General features: G+C 31.2%; 1 protein-coding gene and 1 long non-coding RNA gene across 2 annotated transcripts in view; one reads left to right on the forward strand and one right to left on the reverse strand.

Moving 5' to 3' along the window:
* The window catches only part of LOC125877895 (uncharacterized), a gene marked incomplete at its 3' end in the record, with an annotated part of 211,228 nt that overhangs the window by 13,306 nt on the left and 176,128 nt on the right, over window positions 1-21,794 (reverse strand). The gene's annotated exons all lie outside the window — the stretch shown is intronic.
* Window positions 8,014-13,889, forward strand: LOC125877931 (uncharacterized). The gene is made up of 2 exons (XR_007447647.1): window positions 8,014-8,093; window positions 13,852-13,889. It is a non-coding gene; the product is annotated as an uncharacterized LOC125877931 (long non-coding RNA).

Here is a 21,794-nt window from a genome sequence, read left to right on the forward strand (position 1 = left end):
TGCGTTAATAGCAGACGTTATAACCGATGCTTGAAGCTTGTAGTTTGGAACTCCAATACTTGATAGCAAACATGAGAATAATATATATTATGATATAATATGAAAATTTAGAATTGAAATATATGTATTATAATAATATGAGACTTAAATGGAATAAATAATTAAGACTTAAGATTGAGAGGATATAGAAAGAGATGAGAGAATAGATGATTTTGTAAGAAATAATAAGGGATAGAGGGGCATTTATAATATTAAAAATGGGTTAAAGTGTATTTATGATAACTTGAGGGTTTAAATTAAAATATTAAAAGTAGGGGGGCGTTGGGGATGTAAAAAAGTGGAATAAATCCGTTGGGGGCCCCACTAGCCGTTGCCCCAACCGTTGGCAACAGATACAATTCAAAAAATAAATAAATAAAAGGGGATCCCGCGAAACCGGCCGATTCAGTCGGACCGGACCGGGTCAACCAGGACCAAAGGGTGAACCGGACTGGTTCCGGTCCCCTAACCCGTGATCCCCCCATCCCGCGAGAATCGACGGGACCGGGTCCGGCGAGACGGTACTCGAACCGGTCGCGGGCCGACCCGGTCCCCCTGCCAGGCCTAGTTATAGCCCAACAAAATTGTTATTTCCAGCCGATGATAAAAATGGGGTATCGAATGGGTTGAGGTACTGGGGATCATCTTGAAGTTGTGGGTGATAGACCTCCTGCAAACTTGAACTTTCTCCTCTAGCAAAAATATTATTATTTGATAGAAATGGAGTTTCTGGGCCTCTTTGGATTTCTTGCCGTTGTAGATTTGTAACGTTCATTTTAAGATGAGAGGTCGTCTCAAATATTCCAAGGCTACTAGAACCACTTGAGATTCCTAATTGACATGATGAATGACAAGTAGATTTTCTCTTCTTGGAGCTTTCCAAGTATTGTTACGACATTTCTGTAAGGTGTTAAAAAGAAAAAAAAATTAAGCAAGAAGTCATTATTTTCAGTAAAAATATTTTTGTGTTTGATATAATAGGTTAACAATAAATATCTCTCAAAAAAGATATAAACTAAAGATAGATAATGATATTATTGAGTTGAATGTTCTTTTGATAAAAATTTTAACTACTAAAGATTCATATCAATGTCTAAATATTCATTGGCGAAACTGATATAAATCTTATTTTATGAAAAATGACTTTTCAATAAATTTTTTCCATAAAAACGTCTTCTTGATTTTTCCTTTTACCAAATACACACAAATATTACATACATAATTCACCGCTTAGAAAATGTAAGGAAATTTAAGAAATGTACCTGTAAATGGCTAGCGACTTGATACCTAGTAAGACCAGGTACATTCATCGCCTCAAGAATATCACGTGGAAAACATCTTGTAAAATAATTCATAACAATGAAAAATCACTTTAACTTAATATATATCCCTAATTAAGATAAGAAAGACGAATTAAATACAATTATTAGTCTGAGCGTCTTAATTTCAAGTAAGTTGACCACAACTATAAGTATGAAGTAATAAATAATTGTGAAGTAAACTTACTGCCATCATTAAGTTGATCCACAACTTCTTGAAATTTGTCATGAAGATCCTCAATCCATATAATACGAGTATTTCGTCGAATAATAACCTTAGTAGTACTGCTTTGACTCTTTTCTTCTTCAATTAGTTTTTTTACCCCTCTTTCTCTTCAATTTGCACTTTTCATTAGACACAATATCATTTGAAGTCTCCTGGATATCATTATCTTGCTTATCTATATCAATAGGCACATTATTTTCCTCTACTTATAATTCTTCATTGTCTCCAACAATGTTAATGTTATCAATGACATCAATAGCCTTTCCCTCTTGTATATTCTTTTGCAATACAAGTTGCCACATGTAGTTCACAAATTCTTTGTAAAGTGGCTTTTGCATGTAAAAATAAGCACCACTTTCAAAGGCTTTCTTTGCTGAACGTGCATCATATTCATCACAAATATCACAAATATCTGCATTGTTATTTTTAAAAAGTTAGCCATTAAAATTTAATTTATATTGTAAACATTATGTAAGGGTTAATTTGGTTTTTATCTATTATAACAATATATATTCTTACAAAACAGATGTTATCTTATCACTAAAAGTAAGAGTTAGCACTAGAGAATTTATGACTCTAACATAGTATTATCAACAAAATGTATGTAGCTAAGGGTTATTTAGAGATAATAAATTAAAGACATATTTGATAATTAATTTTTTTAAGTATATTAAATGTCATAAATGAAGAGTAAACTTAAATACTTACAAACTGAAACTATATCCAAGGATACATCTTGATCCAAAAGCTGAAATGAAAGCAAGTCGGGTGAATTCATATTGATAGTCATCATATCAATTTTTTCTTTTTCTTTGGAGAGCATTGACATCCCTTGTGAAGCCATATCAACTGTCATAACTGTATCAATGCATTTTAAAAATCAATGAAAAGAACACGAAAATAAAATTATACAAAAAATAATAATGAAAATTTATTTATTTCTCATAAGAAAATTTAACTATAAAATATCATATTAGTATTTTTTTCAAATATTCTGAAAATTGTTTAATGTCCTCACAAATTAAAGCACATAATGTAATTTAATGACCATTAATGCTGAACAATAATATTTGCCAAGTCTCATCAAAGTAGATTCAAATATGCTTATTTTAAATTAAATTCTAGATACATGTAGTTAAAAGAATGAAATAACAGTTGTATATTAAAAAAAAAAAATCTTCTTCTTCTTGAATGTCGGGCATTCCTATATATTTTTGTTGTCTATATCCTATAAAAGACAAAAAACTTTTTATTTCAAAGTCAATAATAGTAATAGCTAGATTGACTCTAATTTGTTTCTTTCTTTTCATTGTCCTAATCTTTTGCTATTACTATCTAAATAATTTATTTCTTTAAATTATAAATAAATTTGTAAAAATCAAAGATCTAAGCCTTAATTAAAATTTATATTTGAAGAATTTAATTGATTTTCTCCTTCCACTCTTTGTAGCTCTAGATCAATTAATAAAGAATATTTTTTTCTCTTTTTCTACAAAAAAAATCAAGAGTAAAACACACATCAAAGTTTATTAAGTAGGTAAAATGATCAATATACATTATGCCTCCTCTAGGATATCAGATGAAATTGAAATGACAAAAAAATTAATATAAACTATCACATCCGTTAAAAATAATATAGATCTCTACAGAGAAAACTAATCAAGTGTGTGACAATTTTATGAAAAATCTACAAAAAAAAAAAAAATCATTTATCATCTAGTAAAAAAAAACATAAACGAGTTTTAATCAAGTTATCGTTCTAAATTTTACTTATTTGGGTTCAATATATCTTAATAATTTTAAAAAATTAAAAGTGAAAGTATTTTTTGTCTACATCCTAACAAAGACAAGAAGTTTTTATTCAAAGTCAATAATAATAATAATAATAATTGACTCTCATCAGTTTCTCTCTCTCTTTCATCACATTGTTTTTTATCGTGTGCCTTCACTAGATCTGAATAATTTATTTCTCTAAAATATAAATAAATTTGTAAAAATTAAATATCTAATCCCTAATTAAAATTTATATCTGAAGAATTTAATCGATTTTCTCCTCCAACTCTTTGTTGCTCTAGATCAATTGACAAAGAATATTTTCTTCTCTTTTTCTACGAAAAGATCAAGAGTAAAATACATATATGTAAGTTGATTAAGTAGATAAAATGATCTTTATAGATTATGTCTCTTCGAGGATATCTGATAAAATTGAAATTAAATGATAAGAAAATTAATATATATAAACTACCACCATCACTAAATATTATATAGATCTCTACAGAAAAACCTAATCGAGTGTGACAAGCTTATAAAAGAAATTACAAAAAAGTCATTTAGTAACTAGTATAAAAACACAAACAAGTAAAAAAACAGTGTTATGACAATCAGAAAAACAAATTCAAGATCTACAAAATTAATGAGATCTAAAAGACGATTGATGTAAAATAAAATAACAAGTATCATATCAATAAAATCTAATATGAAAATAAAAAATATCTCACAAAATTAAGTTCTATATGTATTTTTTTGGAGTAGTGCATATTTACCTTTATACTCGTGAAACTCGAGTAAATGAATTATCTCGCCGGAAAATTCTTTATCATCATCAATCAACAACACAGAAACTGTTAGAACAAAAATACTCAAGAAATTGATTTGAAGAATAAAAATAGAGTGAACTTATGANTAGCTAGAAAATAGGAAGCACTAAACTAAAATAAGTAAAAATAATAAGCTGGAAAAAATGACAGTTGTCTAACACTCCTCCTTGGCATTTTTGTGGCAAACACCAATTCATTCCCTCAGATCTTCAAACCTTTCCTTGGCCAATGACTTAGTGAAAATGTCAGCTAGCTGGTTCTCAGAAGAACAATGAACAAGCAACACTTCATTAGATTGTTGGACTTCTCTAATAAAATGAAACTTGATCTTGATATGCTTAGTTTGACCATGAAACACTGGATTTTTTGAGATTGAAACTGCTGAACTGTTGTCACACATGATCTTGGTAGCTTCTGTTTGTTCATGGCCCAAGTCCTTCAACATCTTTCTTAGCCAGATAGCTTGATTCACAGCAGATGCAACATCTATGTACTCCACTTATGTTGTTGATTGAGCTGTAGTTTCTTGTTTCCTAGAGCTCCAACTAAAACAACTTGTCCCCAAACAAAAAAGTTATGCAGAGGTGCCTCTGGAATCATCAACTCCGCCACCCGAATCACTATCAGAGTACCCGATTAGGTTCATAGTTACTTCGGCAGATGTTGGGAAAAAAGTTCCAAACTTGTTGGTTCCTTTAATATACATTAACACTCTTTTAGCCACTGTGAAGTGTGTGTCTCTAGGCAAATGTATGAACCTAGAGAGCAAACTTACAACAAATAGAATGCCAGGTCTGCTTGCGGTTAGATATAGAAGACTGCCAATTAAGCTTCTATACATACTATCATCCACTTTTTCGAAATCCTCATCCTTGCCAAGCTTCACACCAGTAGAGATTGGAGTACTCACAGGTTTGCAGTCTTGCATATTGAACCTGTTTAGAATATCCGAAATGTATTTCTGCTGGCATATGAAAATTCCATCACTGGACTGCAACACTTCCATGACGAGAAAGTACTTCATGACTCCAAGATCAACATTTCAAAGATTTTCTCCATTTCATCCTTGAACCTTTGGATTAGTTCAATTTTGCTTCCTGTCACAAACATGTCATCCACATAAATTGAGACAATTAAGGACTCACTTGCAGTGACTTTCATCTACAAAGTAACTTCTCTTTGACTTCTACTAAAGCCAAGTTGGATGAGATGATTGTCCATCCTCTCATACCATGCCCTTAGGGCTTGTTTTAGGCCATACAAGGCCTTCATTAAGAGATAAACTTGATCCTCTTTTCTAGGAATTGAGAAACCATCAGGTTCCTCTACATAGGTCTCTTCAGCAAGCAAACCATTCAAAAAAACCAATTTGACATCAAGTTGATGAATCTGGCAGGAACTATGAGATGCAAATGCAAGAATAAGTTTGATTGTGTCATACCTTGCTACATGAGCAAATGTTTCATGGTAATCCACACCATATTGTGTATGGATCCCTTCACCACCAATCTAGCCTTATGTTTGCAAATTGTTCCATCAGGATTGACTTTTGTCTTGAAAATTCATTTTACACCAATCACCTTGCAATTTCTAGGTCTGTTAACAAGCTTCCAGGTTTCGTTCTTCTCGATCATGTCTAGTTCATCTTGCATAGCTTTCCTCCATGCCTGAGAGCCTTGTGCTTCAGCGTAGCTTGTTCGTTCAGAGGTAACCAAGTAACACCGCTGATAGACATCTTTTAAGGATCAAATTCCCTTCACTAGTACATCATCCACTAGTTCATCTTCTGAAAGTTGAGGCTGCTCTTTTGAAAATAAATCAGAATAAGAGGTCTTCTAATTTTTTCAATCCCAACTAGCTACTTCATCAAACTTCACTTCTCAGCTGAGAATTAGTTTTTCTGATTTCAAACAGAAAATCCTATAACCTTTGGATGAACTATAGCCCATAAATATGACTTTATGAGCCTTGTTGTCCAGCTTAGTCCTTTTTGTTTCTGGAACTCGATAATAGCATATACACCCAAAGATTCTGAGATGGTGTACTGATGGTTTGTTCCCACACGAAGCTTCGTATGGAGTCATGTCCTGCAAGGCCTTAGTAGGCAATCTGTTCAGCAAATATACAGAGGTATTGACTGCATCCGCCCAAAACTGATTTGGGATCTTTCTTTCAAGCAAAAGACATATGGCCATCTTTATTACTGTGATGTTCTTCCTTTCAAACACGCAATTTTGTTGTGGAGTGTATGGTAATGTCAATTGGCGTTCAATACAAAACTCCACAAACTGAGAAGAAGTATATTCTCCTCCATTGTCAGACCTTAAAGCCTTAATACTAAGATTACATTGATGTTCTACTAAAGCTTTAAATTGTTTAAAAATATCAAATACTTCACTCTTCAGTCTAATGAAATAAAGTCCAACACATTCTGGTGTAGTCATCAATAAAGAGGAAAAAGTATTTGTTACCACTTAATAAATCTGTTTTCATTGGGCCGCAAACATCCGTATGAATGAGCTGAAGTTTCTGGTTAGCTCTCAATACTTGATTTGCTGGAAATGACAATTTTGCTTGCTTTCCTTGTTGGCAAGTTTCACAAACTTGAGCATTAGAAAGAAATTTAGGCATATTTTCCACTAGCTCCTTCTTTTTCATCTCTGCGATGCTTTTCAGATTGAAGTGACCAAACCTTTTGTGTCGTAGGTTTGTACATGTTTGTGAAGTAATAGTGTAAGCCTGCTCAGTTATTTTCTCCCAATCAACTGAAAACATTTTGTTGCTCATGTTGACATAAAATAATTCTACTCCAGAAGGGTCAGAAACAACACATTTACGATTCTTAAAATGCAGAGAATAATTATTTTCAAGCATTTGTCCAACACTCAACAAATTTTGACTCATATCAGGTGTGTACAAAACATCAGGAATAGTTTTGATACCTGATATTGTTGAGATAGACACTGTACCTCTGCCTTTGACTTCTATTGCCTCACTGTATCCCACTTTTACTTTAGATTTGTATGTATCATCGAAGAATTTGAACATTTCAGCATCATTGCACAAGTGATATGTGCAACCACTATCAAGAAGCCATGAATCAGAGGATTCATTGATTGAAAAGTATGAAACTGCAAAGAGTTGCTCCTCATGTGCATCTGCAGCTTCTGCTACTTGTGCTTGCAAAGCACTAAAGGCCTTTGCTCTTGATTTGCAGACCTTGAATATGTGCCCTTTCTGCTTATAGTTGCCGCATATAGCATCGACCCTCCACCAACAGTACTTCTCCAGATGTGTAGTTCTTTTACAATGTTTGCACGGAGGAAACTTCTACTTCACATCTCCACTATTATTTCCTCCATCATGCTTGCCCTTATTTTTTTGGTTGACCTGTTGCTTTCCTTTACCAAATATTTGTTTTTGTACAAAGAAAAATCCTTCAATGAACTTGTCCCATCTCATAGTCCTCTTTTGCTCTTGTGCTTGAAGAGCACTCATTTGTTCACCTAATGAAAGTTAGCCCAGGTCCTTGGATTCTTCAAGAGAGGAAATCTTAGATTCAAACCTCTCGGGAAGAGTCATAAGAACTTTCTCCACAATTCGTTTGTCTGTAAATTCTTCACCAAGAAGTCTAATGTTATTAACAATTAAGGAGATTCGATCAGCATACTTACTGATTGTTTCATCGTCCTGCATATTCAAGCACTCAAACTCTCTTTTCAGGTTCAACACTTGCATTTGACGTGTTCTATCGCTCCCTTGATATTCTTCTTTCAACCTATCCTAAGCCTTTTTTGCTGTTTTGCAAGCCATGATTCTGTAAAACACAGAACTGCCACAGCATTCTGCATAAGCGACTTGGCTTTAGATTTCTTTGCCTTCTCTTCGTTGTTGGATTTGATTTGAGCCAAGGTAGGATTTGTTGGTAGAGCAGCAAGTGGTTTATCTTCCATCACAGTTTCCCAAAGTTCATAGGCTTCCAGAAAAGCTTGCATCTTCACAGACCAGATTTGATAATTTTCACCGGTGAAAGTGAATGGTGGATTTAAAGGTAGGTTGTTGGATGCCATTTGTGTTGTAGGTTAAAACTTTTCGGTCTTGTAAGACCAACTAGAGGCTCTGATGCCACTATTAGAACAAAAATACTCAAGAAACTGATTTGAAGAATAAAAATACAGTGAACTTATGAAATTCCAGCTATGTATTAATTTGCATAAGATCTGAATTTATACAAGGAAAAACCTAACAATTTCCTATCTAGTAGCCACTTACAAAGTGGATGTTAAAACTAAATAAGAACATGTGACACTAACAACCATAAAAGGGGCCACTAACAACCATTAAATGGGCCACTAACTTCAGAAAGTTGAGCAACTAAAGTTGACTAAGTCTAGCTAGAAAATAGGAATCACTAAACAGAAATAAGTAAAAAACAGTAAAAATAATAAACTGGAAAAAATGCCAGTTGTCTGACAGAAACTTCATTTATCATTTTATGATAAAAATCGGCCATTGAATTTTCTATCATTGAAATTTTTGTTCTTTAAAAATAACAAAAAAGTGTTACTTTGAACGATGAGATTCAATAAATAAAAAGACTGAAGTCCATTTTATATCTTTAATGTACTTTTTTTGTTGAAGGAAACTCTAATTTAGATTGGTTTCTTTCTTTGAGACATGTATATATGTTTTATAGCATCTTTCTCAAGTTAGTATGCATATTAGTGAAACCATATCAATAATTATTTTGACCATTTTTTTTGTTTTATGAGTCGAGACAAAAGTATAGTTTTGTCTCTTTATTTTTTTTTAATTTTTTTTTAGAGACTTAATATGAAGCAAAATATTTTCTTGATGAATTTATTTTTCAATATTTAGTTAGTTAAATGTATATTCTAAAAATGTTATAAATTATAAGAAAAAAAGGACATCTGTCACTTAATTTAAGGAATCTGATATGAGTGAGTTATTTTCCTTTAAATAATATTTTTATTCTTCATTTTAATTATTTCAATCGGTACTTATGTAGTTAGGTATATTAAATGTTCAAAAACATCATAAAATCATTATTTCTCTATCATATATTTTACCTTGTATTATTAATTACGAAATGACACTTTTAAAATCATAANGTATTTAGAGGTTCGTACATGTGACAACCAAATTCTGAGTAGTGTTGAGTCTTAATTAAAGTCTTTCGCTTATTTATTATCTTTTATTCTCGTATTTCTACCTCTCTATCGTTGTGGTTGGGTTAGGCTGACATGTCCGGTGGGAAATGGACACGTGCCATCACATCCGGATTTGGGGTGTGACAAAAACACAAACAAGTAAAAAAACAGTGTTATGACAATCAGAAAAACAAATTCAAGATCTACAAAATTAATGAGATCTAAAAGACGATTGATGTAAAATAAAATAACAAGTATCATATCAATAAAATCTAATATGAAAATAAAAAATATCTCACAAAATTAAGTTCTATATGTATTTTTTTGGAGTAGTGCATATTTACCTTTATACTCGTGAAACTCGAGTAAATGAATTATCTCGCCGGAAAATTCTTTATCATCATCAATCAACAACACAGAAACTGTTAGAACAAAAATACTCAAGAAATTGATTTGAAGAATAAAAATAGAGTGAACTTATGAAATTTCAGCTATGTATTAATTTGCATAAGATCTGAATTTATACAAGGAAAAACCTAACCATTTCCTATCTAGTAGCCCCTTACAAAGTGGATGTTAAAACTAAATAAGAACATGTGCCACTAACAACCATAAAAGGGGCCACTAACTTCAGAAAGTTGAGCAACTAAAGTTGACTAAGTTTAGCTAGAAAATAGGAAGCACTAAACTAAAATAAGTAAAAATAATAAGCTGGAAAAAATGACAGTTGTCTAACACTCCTCCTTGGCATTTTTGTGGCAAACACCAATTCATTCCCTCAGATCTTCAAACCTTTCCTTGGCCAATGACTTAGTGAAAATGTCAGCTAGCTGGTTCTCAGAAGAACAATGAACAAGCAACACTTCATTAGATTGTTGGACTTCTCTAATAAAATGAAACTTGATCTTGATATGCTTAGTTCGACCATGAAACACTGGATTTTTTGAGATTGAAACTGTTGAACTGTTGTCACACATGATCTTGGTAGCTTCTGTTTGTTCATGACTCAAGTCCTTCAACATCTTTCTTAGCCAGATAGATTGATTCACAGCAAATGCAACATTTATGTACTCAACTTCTGTTGTTGATTGAGCTGTAGTTTCTTGTTTCCTAGAGCTCCAACTAAAATAACTTGTCCCTAAACAAAAAAGATATCCAGAGGTGCTTCTGGAATCATCAACTCCGCCACCCCAATCACTATCAGAGTACCCGATTAGGTTCATAGTTACTTCGGTAGATGTTGTGAAAAAAGTTCCAAACTTGTTGGTTCCTTTAATATACCTTAACATTCTTTTAGCCGTTGTGAAGTGTGTGTCTCTAGGCGAATGCATGAACCTAGAGAGCAAAGTTACAACAAATAGAATGCTAGGTCTGCTTACGGTTAGATAAAGAAGACTCCAATTAAGCTTCTATACATACTCTCATCCACTTTTTTGAAATCCTCATCCTTGCCAAGTTTCACACCAGTAGAGATTGGAGTACTCATAGGTTTGCAGTCTTGCATATTGAACCTGTTTAGAATATCCGAAATGTATTTCTGTTGGCATATGAAAATTCCATCACTGGACTGCAACACTTCCATGCCAAGAAAGTACTTCATGACTCCAAGATCAGTCATTTCAAAGATTTTCTCCATTTCATCTTTGAACCTTTAGATTAGTTCAATTTTGCTTCCCGTCACAAACATGTCATCCGCATAAATTGAGACAATTAAGGACTCACCTGCAGTGACTTTCATCTACAAAGCAACTTCACTTTGACTTCTACTAAAGCCAAGTTGGATGAGATGATTGTCCATCCTTTCATACCATGCCTTTGGGGCTTGTTTTAGGCCATACAAGGCCTTCATTAAGACATAAACTTGATCCTCTTTTCCAGGAATTGAGAAACCATCAGGTTCCTCTACATAGATCTCTTCAGCAAGCAAACCATTCAAAAAAGCCGATTTGACATCAAGTTGATGAATCTGCCAGGAACTATGAGATGCAAATGCAAGAATAAGCTTGATTGTGTCATACCTTGCTACAGGAGCAAATGTTTTTTGGTAATCCACACCATATTGTTGTACGTATCCCTTCACCACCAATCTAGCCTTATGTTTGCAAATTGTTCCATCATGATTGAATTTTATCTTGAAATTTCATTTTACACCAATCACCTTCAATTTCTAGGTCTGTTAACAAGCTGCCAGGTTTCGTTCTTCTCGATCATGTCTAGTTCATCTTGCATAGATTTCCTCCATGCTTGAGAGTCTTGTGCTTCAGCATAGCTTATTGGTTCAAAGGTAACCAAGTTACACCGCTGATAGACATCTTTTAAGGATCGAATTTCCCTCACTGGTACATCATCCACTAGTTCATCTTCTGAAAGTTGAGGTTGCTCTTTTGAAAATAAATCAGAATAAAAGGTCTTCTGATTTTTCCAATCCCAACTAGCTGCTTCATCAAAGTTCACTTCTCGGCTGAGAATTAGTTTTTCTGATTTCAAACAGAAAATCCTGTAACCTTTGGATGAACTATAGCCCATAAATATGCCTTTATGAGCCTTGTTGTCCAGCTTAGTCCTCTTTGTTTCTGGAACTCGATAATAACATATACACCCAAAGATTCTGAGATGGTGTACTGATGGTTTGTTCCCACACCGAGCTTCGTATGGAGTCATGTCCTGCAAGGCCTTAGTAGGCAATTTGTTCAGCAAATATACAGAGGTATTGACTGCCTCCGCCCAAAACTGATTTGGGATCTTTCTTTCGAGCAAAAAACATATGGCCATCTCTATTACTGTCATGTTTTTCCTTTCAGACACGCAATTTTGTTGTGGAGTGTATGGTAATGTCAATTGGCGTTCAATACTTGTGCTATTACAAAACTCCACAACCTGAGAAGAAGTATATTCTCCTCCATTGTCAGACCTTAAAGCCTTAATACTAAGATTACATTGATTTTCTACTAAAACTTTAAATTGTTTAAAAATATCAAAGACTTCACTCTTCAGTCTAATGAAATAAAGCCAACACATTCTGGTGTAGTCATCAATAAATAGGAAAAAGTATTTGTTACCACTTAATGAATTTGTTTTTATTGGTCCGCATAAATCCGTATGAATGAGCTGAAGTTTCTGGTTAGCTCTCCATACTTGATTTGCTTGAAATGACAATTTTGTTTGCTTTTCTTGTTGGCAAGTTTCACAAACTTGAGCATTAGAAAGAAATTTAGGCATATTTTTCACTAGCTCCTTCTTTTTCATCTCTGCGATGCCTCTCAGATTGAAGTGACCAAACTTTTGTGCCATAGGTTTGTACATGTTTGTGAAGTAATAGTGTAAGCATGCTCAATTATTTTCTCCCAATCAACTGAAAACATTTTGTTGCTCATCTTGACATAAAATAATTCTACTCCAGAAAGGTCAGAAACAACACATTCACGATTCCTAAAATGCAGAAAATAATTATTTTCAAGCATCTGTCCAACACTCAACAAATTTTGACTCATATCAGGTGTGTACAAAACATCAGGAATAGTTTTGATACCTGATATTGTTGAGATAGACACTGTACCTCTGCCTTTGACTTCTATTGCCTCACTGTTTCCCACTTTTACTTTAGATTTGTATGTATCATCAAGGAATTTGAACATTTCAGCATCATTGCACAAGTGATGTGTGCAACCACTATCAAGAAGCCATGAATCATAGGATTAATTGATTGAAAAGTATGAAACTGCAAAGAGTTGCTCCTCATGTGCATCTGCAGCTTCTGCTACTTATGCTTGCAAAGCACTAGAGGCCTTTGCTCTTGATTTGCAGACCTTGGATATGTGCTCCATCTGCTACAGTTGCCGCATATAGCATCGACCCTCCACCAACAGTACTTCTCCAGATGTGTAGTTCTTTTACAATGTTTGCACGGAGGGAACTTCTACTTCACATCTCCACTATTATTTCCTCCATCATGCTTGCCCTTATTTTTTTGGTTGACCTGTTGCCTTCCTTTACCAAATATTTGTTTTTGTACAGAGAAAGCTCCTTCAATGAACTTGTCCCATCTCATAGTCCTCTTTTGCTCTTGTGATTGAATAGCACTCATTTGTTCACCTAATGAAAGTTTGCCCAGGTCCTTGGATTCTTCAAGAGAGGAAATCTTAGATTCAAATCTCTCGGGAAGAGTCACAAGAACTTTCTCCACAATTCGTTTGTCTGTAAATTCTTCACCAAGAAGTCTAATGTTATTAATAATTAAGGAGATTCAATCAGCATACTTACTGATTGTTTCATCGTCCTACATATTCAAGCACTCAAACTCTCTTTTCAGGTTCAACACTTGCATTTGACGTGTTCTATCACTGCCTTGATATTCTTCTTTCAACCTATCCTAAGCATTTTTTGTTGTTTTGCAAGCCATGATTCTGTAAAACACAGAATCTGCCACAACATTCTGCATAAGCGACTTGGCTTTAGATTTCTTTGCATTCTCTTCATTGTTGGATTTGATTTGAGCCAAGGTAGGATTTGCTGGTAGAGCAGCAAGTGGTTTATCTTCCATCACAGTTTCCCAAAGTTCATAGGCTTCCAGAAAAGCTTGCATCTTCACAGACCAGATTTGGTAATTTTCACCGGTGAAAGTGAATGGTGGATTTAAAGGTAGGTTGTTGAATGTCATTTGTGTTGTAGGTTAAAACTTTTTGGTCCTGTAAGATCAACTAGAGGCTCTGATGCCACTGTTAGAACAAAAATACTCAAGAAATTGATTTAAAGAATAAAAATAGAGTGAATTTATGAAATTCCAGCTATGTATTAATTTGCATAAGATCTGAATTTATACAAGGAAAAACCTAACCATTTCCTATCTAGTAGCCACTTACAAAATGGATGTTAAAACTAAATAAGAACATGTGCCACTAACAACCATAAAAGGGGCCACTAACAACCATTAAAGGGGCCACTAACTTCAGAAAGTTGAGCAACTAAAATTGACTAAGTCTAACTAGAAAATAGGAAGCATTAAACTGAAATAAGTAAAAAACAGTAAAAATAATAAACTGGAAAAAATGCCAGTTGTCTAATAGAAACTTCATTTATCATTTTATGATAAAAATCGGCCATTGAATTTTCTATCATTGAAATTTTTGTTCTTTAAAAATAACAAAAAAGTGTTACTTTGAACGATGAGATTCAATAAATAAAAAGACTGAAGTCCATTTTATATCTTTAATGTACTTTTTTTGTTGAAGGAAACTCTAATTTAGATTGGTTTCTTTCTTTGAGACATGTATATATGTTTTATAGCATCTTTCTCAAGTTAGTATGCATATTAGTGAAACCATATCAATAATTATTTTGACCATTTTTTTTGTTTTATGAGTCGAGACAAAAGTATAGTTTTGTCTCTTTATTTTTTTTTAATTTTTTTTTAGAGACTTAATATGAAGCAAAATATTTTCTTGATGAATTTATTTTTCAATATTTAGTTAGTTAAATGTATATTCTAAAAATGTTATAAATTATAAGAAAAAAAGGACATCTGTCACTTAATTTAAGGAATCTGATATGAGTGAGTTATTTTCCTTTAAATAATATTTTTATTCTTCATTTTAATTATTTCAATCGGTACTTATGTAGTTAGGTATATTAAATGTTCAAAAACATCATAAAATCATTATTTCTCTATCATATATTTTACCTTGTATTATTAATTACGAAATGACACTTTTAAAATCATAAAAATAATAATATTTTAAAGATAAAATATTTTATATATTTTCTTATATCAAACACAACCTTAATGATTTTTTATACACATATACCTAATAGGTAATATAAAACTTCACTCTTAACCGGAGGTCTTGGGTTCGAGCCTTTGATATGGAGAAAATCATGTTGGGAGTGTCACCCTCGAAAGGATCCTACATTGTACAATCTAAATTTAATTAGAGCTTCAATGCAGACTCCTAACACCGGGTCCAGTGGGAAACCAAAAAAAAATTGAAAACAAAACAAAAAATGGAGAACAGTTGGGTGAAAATAAGACCAAAATTAATGTAATTCAAACAGTTGAGGGGCATTTTAAGCCCTTCTCCGTTTGACAAATGACACCAAACTATGCCTCCAGAAAAGTGTATCGGACTTGTCATTTGTAGCCCAATCGAATGGATTAGTTCAATATAATTGAACCTTCAATTAAATCCACTTGAATCATTAGTTATATTGACACGCAATATTTATTGAAACTAGTATATCTTGACTATAAGTCAAAATATTTAGGATTTAAATTTAACTAAGTTTTGCCATCCAGAATGCCATAAAACATTAAAAAAGATAGAGTACTACATAGTCTAAAATACAAAATGAAAGATGCAATTTCCTTTGTCTCCATAAAAAGCCTCAGACTGCATTGGATCATGTTGAAGAATCATCAGGAAAATTTGTTATATCTGGAAATTGAGCACTCGATGTTGCCTGCATATAAATATATAACACAAATATTTTGATTTAAAAACTTATATTGAATTCAGCTAATATAAATAACCAAACACATAAAAAATATAACATCAAATTTTATATCAAGATTAATATTCTAATTACAACCCCTAATACTACTATCAATCTTCAATATAAAAAAGTCATTTTCCAAAAAAATAATTTGTTTTTTAAGGACTCCCATCATGACAAACATAGATAAATAAATAGTAGCATTGCAACGTACATAAGCAAAGTTAAGATAGAAGCACTGACCATATCACTAGAGTAAACTTGATCAAACAAACTGTCATGTTCATTGGGTAGGTCAAAACTTGGAGGTTCATTATTCTGAAAGAGGAAATCCAGATTATCAAAATCAAAATAAGCATCACAATCCATCATCTCACTTGACTCACTTCCTTGAGTATCACTCACATGTGATGTTGTGACAATATTGTTGGCTGGTTGAGCCATGTTTTGTCCACCAATATGTTGCTGAAAATCAATATTTGCTAATCCCAATCCATCAAGTGTCGAATTTTCAATATTTGTATCCAAGGGATAGTCACTTTGAGCATGATGAATCCCATTGTTAAACCCTAGCTCAGGTCTATTTTCCGCGCTCCCAATATTTGATCCTTGTAACTCACCAATATGTTGCTGAAAATCAATATTTGCTACTCCCAATCCATTAATTGTCGAATTTGTAATATTTGTATCCAAGCGATAGTCATTTTGAGCATGATGAATCCCATTGTTAAACCCTAGCTCAGGTCTATGATCAACGCTCCCAATATTTGATCCTTCCAATCCGAATAACTCGGATAAAGGTCCATGTTGTTGTTGTAGCCCAGCAAGATTGTTATTTTCAGCCGATGATAACAATGGGGTATCAAATGGGTTGAGGTACTGGGGATCAACTTGATGTTGTTGGTGGTAGACCTCGTGCAAACTTGAACTCTCTCCTCTAGCAAAAATATTATTATTTGGTAGAAATGAAATTTCTTGACCTCTTTGGGTTTCTTGGTCATATTGTTGTTGTAGATTTGTAACATTCATTTTAAGATGAGACGTCGTCTCAAATATTCCAAGGCTACTAGAACCACTTGAGATTCCCAATTGACCTGATGAATGATGACAAGTAGATTTTCTCTTCCTTGGAGCTTTCCAAGTATGGTTACGACATTTCTGTAAGGTGTTAAGAAGAAAGAAAAATTAAGAAAGAAGTCATTATTTTCGATAAAAATATTTTTGTGTTTGATATAATAGGTTAACAATAAATATCTCTCAAATAAGATATAAACTAAAGTTAGATAATGATATTATTGAGTTGAATATTCTTTTGATAAAAGTTTTAACTACTAAAGGTTTATATTAATGTCTAAATAATCATTGGCGAAAGTGATATAAAATCTTATTTTATGAAAAATGACTTCCCAATTTTTTTCCATAAAAACGTCTTATTGATTTTTCCTTTTACCAAATACACACAAATATTACATAAATAATTCACCACTTAAAAAATTTAAGGAAATTTGAGAAATATACCTGAAGGTGACTAGCTACTTGATACCTAGTAAGACCAGGTACATTCATCGCCTCAAGAATATCACTTGGAAAACATCCTACAAAACAATTCATAACAATGAAAATTCACTTTAACTTAACATATATCCCTAATTAAGTTAAGAAATACAAATTAAATACAATTATTAGTCTGAGCGTCTTAATTCCAAGTAAGTTGACCACGACTATAAGTATGAAGTAATAAATAATTGTGAAGTAAACTTACTGCCATCATTGAGTTTGTTCACAGCTTCTTGAAATTTGTCATGAAGATCCACAGTCCATATAATGCGAGTCTTTCGTCGAATAATAACCTTAGTAGCACTGCTTTGACTCTTTGCCTCTTCAATCAGTTTTCTACCTTTCTTTCTCCTGAATTTGCTCTTTTCATTAGATACAACATCATTTGTGGTCTCATGGATATCATTGCCTTGCTCATCTATATTAATAGGCACATTATTTTCCTCTACATGTTGTTCTTCATTATCTCCAATAATATTAATGTTGTCAATGACATCAATAGTCTTTCCCTCTTGTGTATTCTTTTGCAATACAAGTTGCCACAAGTACTTCACAAATCCTTGGTGAAGTGGCTTTTGCATGTAAAAATAAGCACCACTTTCAAAAGCTTTCTTTGCTGAGCGTACATCGTATTCATCACAAATACCTGCATTGTTATTTTAAAAAAGCTAGCGATGAAAATTAAATTATATTGTAAACATTATGTAAGGGTTAATTTGGTTTTTATCTATTATAACAATATATATTCTTACAAAAACAGCTATTATCTTATCACTAAAAGTAAGAGTTAGCATAATAGATAATTTATGACTCTAAATAACAAAATAAAATTCATAGCTAATCCTTCTTGATGACATATTGCCAACAAAATCTATTTAGCTAAGGGTTATTTAGGGATGATAAATTAAAGATATATTTGATAATTAACTTTTTTAATAAGTATATTATTAAATGTCATAAATGAAGAGTAAAATTAAATACTTACAAATTGAAACTATATCCAAGGCTACAGCTTGATCCAAAAGCTGAAATGAAAGCAAGCCGGCTGAATTCATGTTGATAATCATTAAATCGATTTTTTCCTTTCCTTTGGAGAGCATTGACATTCCTTGTGAAGCCATATCAACTGTCCTAACTATATCAATGCATTTTAAAGATCAATGAAAAGAACATGAAAATAAAATTAAATACAAAAAATTATCATGAAAATTTATTTATTTCTCATAAGAAAATTTAACTATAAAATAACTAATAAAATTCTAGATACATGTAGTTTAAAAGAATGAAATAACAATAGTATATTGAAAAATAGTAAAACTTATTTATATATATTTTTTTTGCTATATCCCATAAAAGACAAAAAGCTTTTTATCTCAAAGTCAATAATAGTAATAACTAGATTGACTCTAATATGTTTCTTTCTTTCTGTTTCTTTTCATTGTCCGAATCTTGCTGTTACTATCTAAATAATTTATTCTTTAAATTATAAATAAATTTGTAAAAATCACAGATCTAAGCCTTAATTAAAATTTATATATGAAGAATTTAATTGATTTTCTCTTTCCACTATTTGTAGCTCTAGATCAATTAATAAAAAATATTTTTTTTCTCTTTTTCTACAAAAAAAGTCAAGAGTTAAACACACATCTAAGTTTATTAAGTAGGTAAAATGATCACATATAAATTATGCCTCCTCTAGGATATCAGATGAAATTGAAATGACAAAAAAATTAATATAAACTACCATATATGTTAAAAATAATATAGATCTCTACAGAGAAAACTAATCAAGCGTGTGACAAGCATATGAAAAATCTACAAAAAAAAAAAAATCATTTATCATCTAGTAAAAAAAACATAAACAAGTTTAAATTAAGTTATCGTTCTAAATTTTACTTATTGAGTTCAATATATCTTAATAATTTTAAAAAATTAAAAGTGAAAGTATTTTTTGTCTACATCCTAACAAAGACAAGAAGTTTTTATATCAAAGTCAACAACAACAATAATAACAATAATAATAATAATAATAATAATAATAATAATAATAATAATAATAATAATAATAATAACAATTGACTCTCATCAGTTTCTCTCTTTCCCTTTCTTCATATTGTTTTTATTGTGTGCCTTCACTATCTGAATAATTTATTTCTCTAAAATATAAATAAATTTATAAAAATTAAAGATCTAATCCCTAATTAAAATTTGTATCTCAAGAATTTAATAGATTTTCTCCTCCAACTCTTTATTGCTCTAGATCAATTGACAAAGAACATTTTCTTCTCTTTTTCTACAAAAAGATCAAGAGTAAAATACATATATGTAAGTTGATTACGTAGATAAATGATATGTATAGATTATGTCTCTTCGGGGATATCTGATAGAATTGAAATTAAATGATAAGAAAATTAATATAAACTACCACCATCACTAAAAATTATATAGATCTCTACAGAAAAAACTAATCGGGTGTAACAAGCTTATAAAATAAATTACAAAAAGTCATTTAGTAACTTGTAAAAATAACATAAACAAGTAAAGAAACAGTGTTATGACAATCAGAAAAACAAATTCAAGATCTAAAAAATTAATGAGATCTAAAAGGCGATTGATACAAAATAAAATAAAAAATAAGATAACAAGTATTATATCAATAAAATCTATTATGAAAATAAAACATATCACACAAAATTAAGTTCTATATGTATTTTTTGGAGTAGTGCATATTTACCTTTATATTCGTGAGACTCGAGTAAATAAATCATCTCACTGACAAATTTTTTATCATCATCAATCAACAACACATAAACTTCATTTATCATTTTATGATAAAAATTGGTCATTGAATTCTCTATCATTGAAAATTTTGTTCTGTAAAAATAATAAAAAAAAATGTTACTTTAAAGGATGAGATTCAAGAAATAAAAACAACGAAGACCATTTTTATATGTCTAATGTACTTTTTCAGTTGAAGAAGCTCTAATTTGGATTGGTCTCTTTCTTTGAGACATGTATATATAGCATCCTCCCCAAGTTAGTATGCATATTTGTGTAACAATATCAATAATTATGTTGACCATTTTTTTTGTTTTTTGAGTCAAGACAAAAGTATTATTTTGTCTCTTTATTTATATTTTTTCTTTTCTTTTTAGGGACTTAATTAATATGAAACAAAAATATTTTTTTTGATAAAATCATTTTTCAGTGTTTAGTTACTTAAAAATATGTTCTAAAAATATTATAAATTATAAGAAAAAAGGACATCTGTCACTTTTTAAGGAATCTAATATGAGTGAGTTATTTTTCTTTAAATAATATTTTAATTATTTCAATCGGTACTTATGTATATTAAATGTTCAAAAACATCATAAAATCATTATTTCTCTGTCATATCTTTCACATTGTATTATTAATTACGAATGACATTTTTAAAATCATTAAAAAAAGGTAAAATATTTTTTTTATTCTCTTATATCAAACACAACCTTAGTGATTTTTTAATAACATATATCTAATAAATAATATAAAACCTCAAAAAATCTGAATTTATTATTATTCTACTTGTTACCATTCATTGGTCCATTTACCAATATTCGAACATTTACAATTACTTTTCTAATTTTATTCTAAATTCTTTCTTTTTATTCAATTGAAATTCTGATATATATATTTTTAGATATGGAGAAAATTCTATTCGGAGCATCACCCTCGAATGGACTCCGCATTGTATAATTTGTATTTAATCGGAGCTCCAATGCTAACTCTTAACACCGGATCAAGTGGGAAATCAAAAAAAAAATGAAAACTAAACAAAAAATGGAGAACGGTTGGGTGAAAATAAGACCAAAATTAATGCAATTCGATCTTTAAAATGTTACATTTAAAACAACCCACACTATTCATGTTAATACAGACAGAAAAAAATATTCAAATATATCAGTTACACTTTTGTATTAGTTTTGACTCTCTTCATATTGGAATCCCATCGTCAAATGTCATTAATTTCAATGGCAAATAAAAATTAATGATATTGCCACATGTTTTTTATTTTTGATAATTATTTTTTTTTATTTATTTAAAGTCGAGTTAAAGTAAATATCATATTTTTAATTAATTATGTTTTTTCTAGTATGTGTGTGTAATCATAAAAATATATTTGTACTTGTATTGTAAATTACATGTATTTGAAAAAATAATCAACTCATAAAGAAAAATTAATACGAAAGTTCTTTCACTTATAATGACATATATTTAATAAGGTTGTAATTAAGTCATTGTACTTTATTTTACTTACGGAAAAGGGTCATATTTACCCTTCTACTCTTAGAAAAGGGTCATATTTACCCTTCGTCATAGTTTTTTGATATACTTTTTTGAATAACAGCCACAGGTATAC

Source organism: Solanum stenotomum, chromosome 9 (genome assembly GCF_019186545.1).
Source record: "Solanum stenotomum isolate F172 chromosome 9, ASM1918654v1, whole genome shotgun sequence".
NCBI classification, from domain to species: Eukaryota; Viridiplantae; Streptophyta; class Magnoliopsida; order Solanales; family Solanaceae; genus Solanum; species Solanum stenotomum.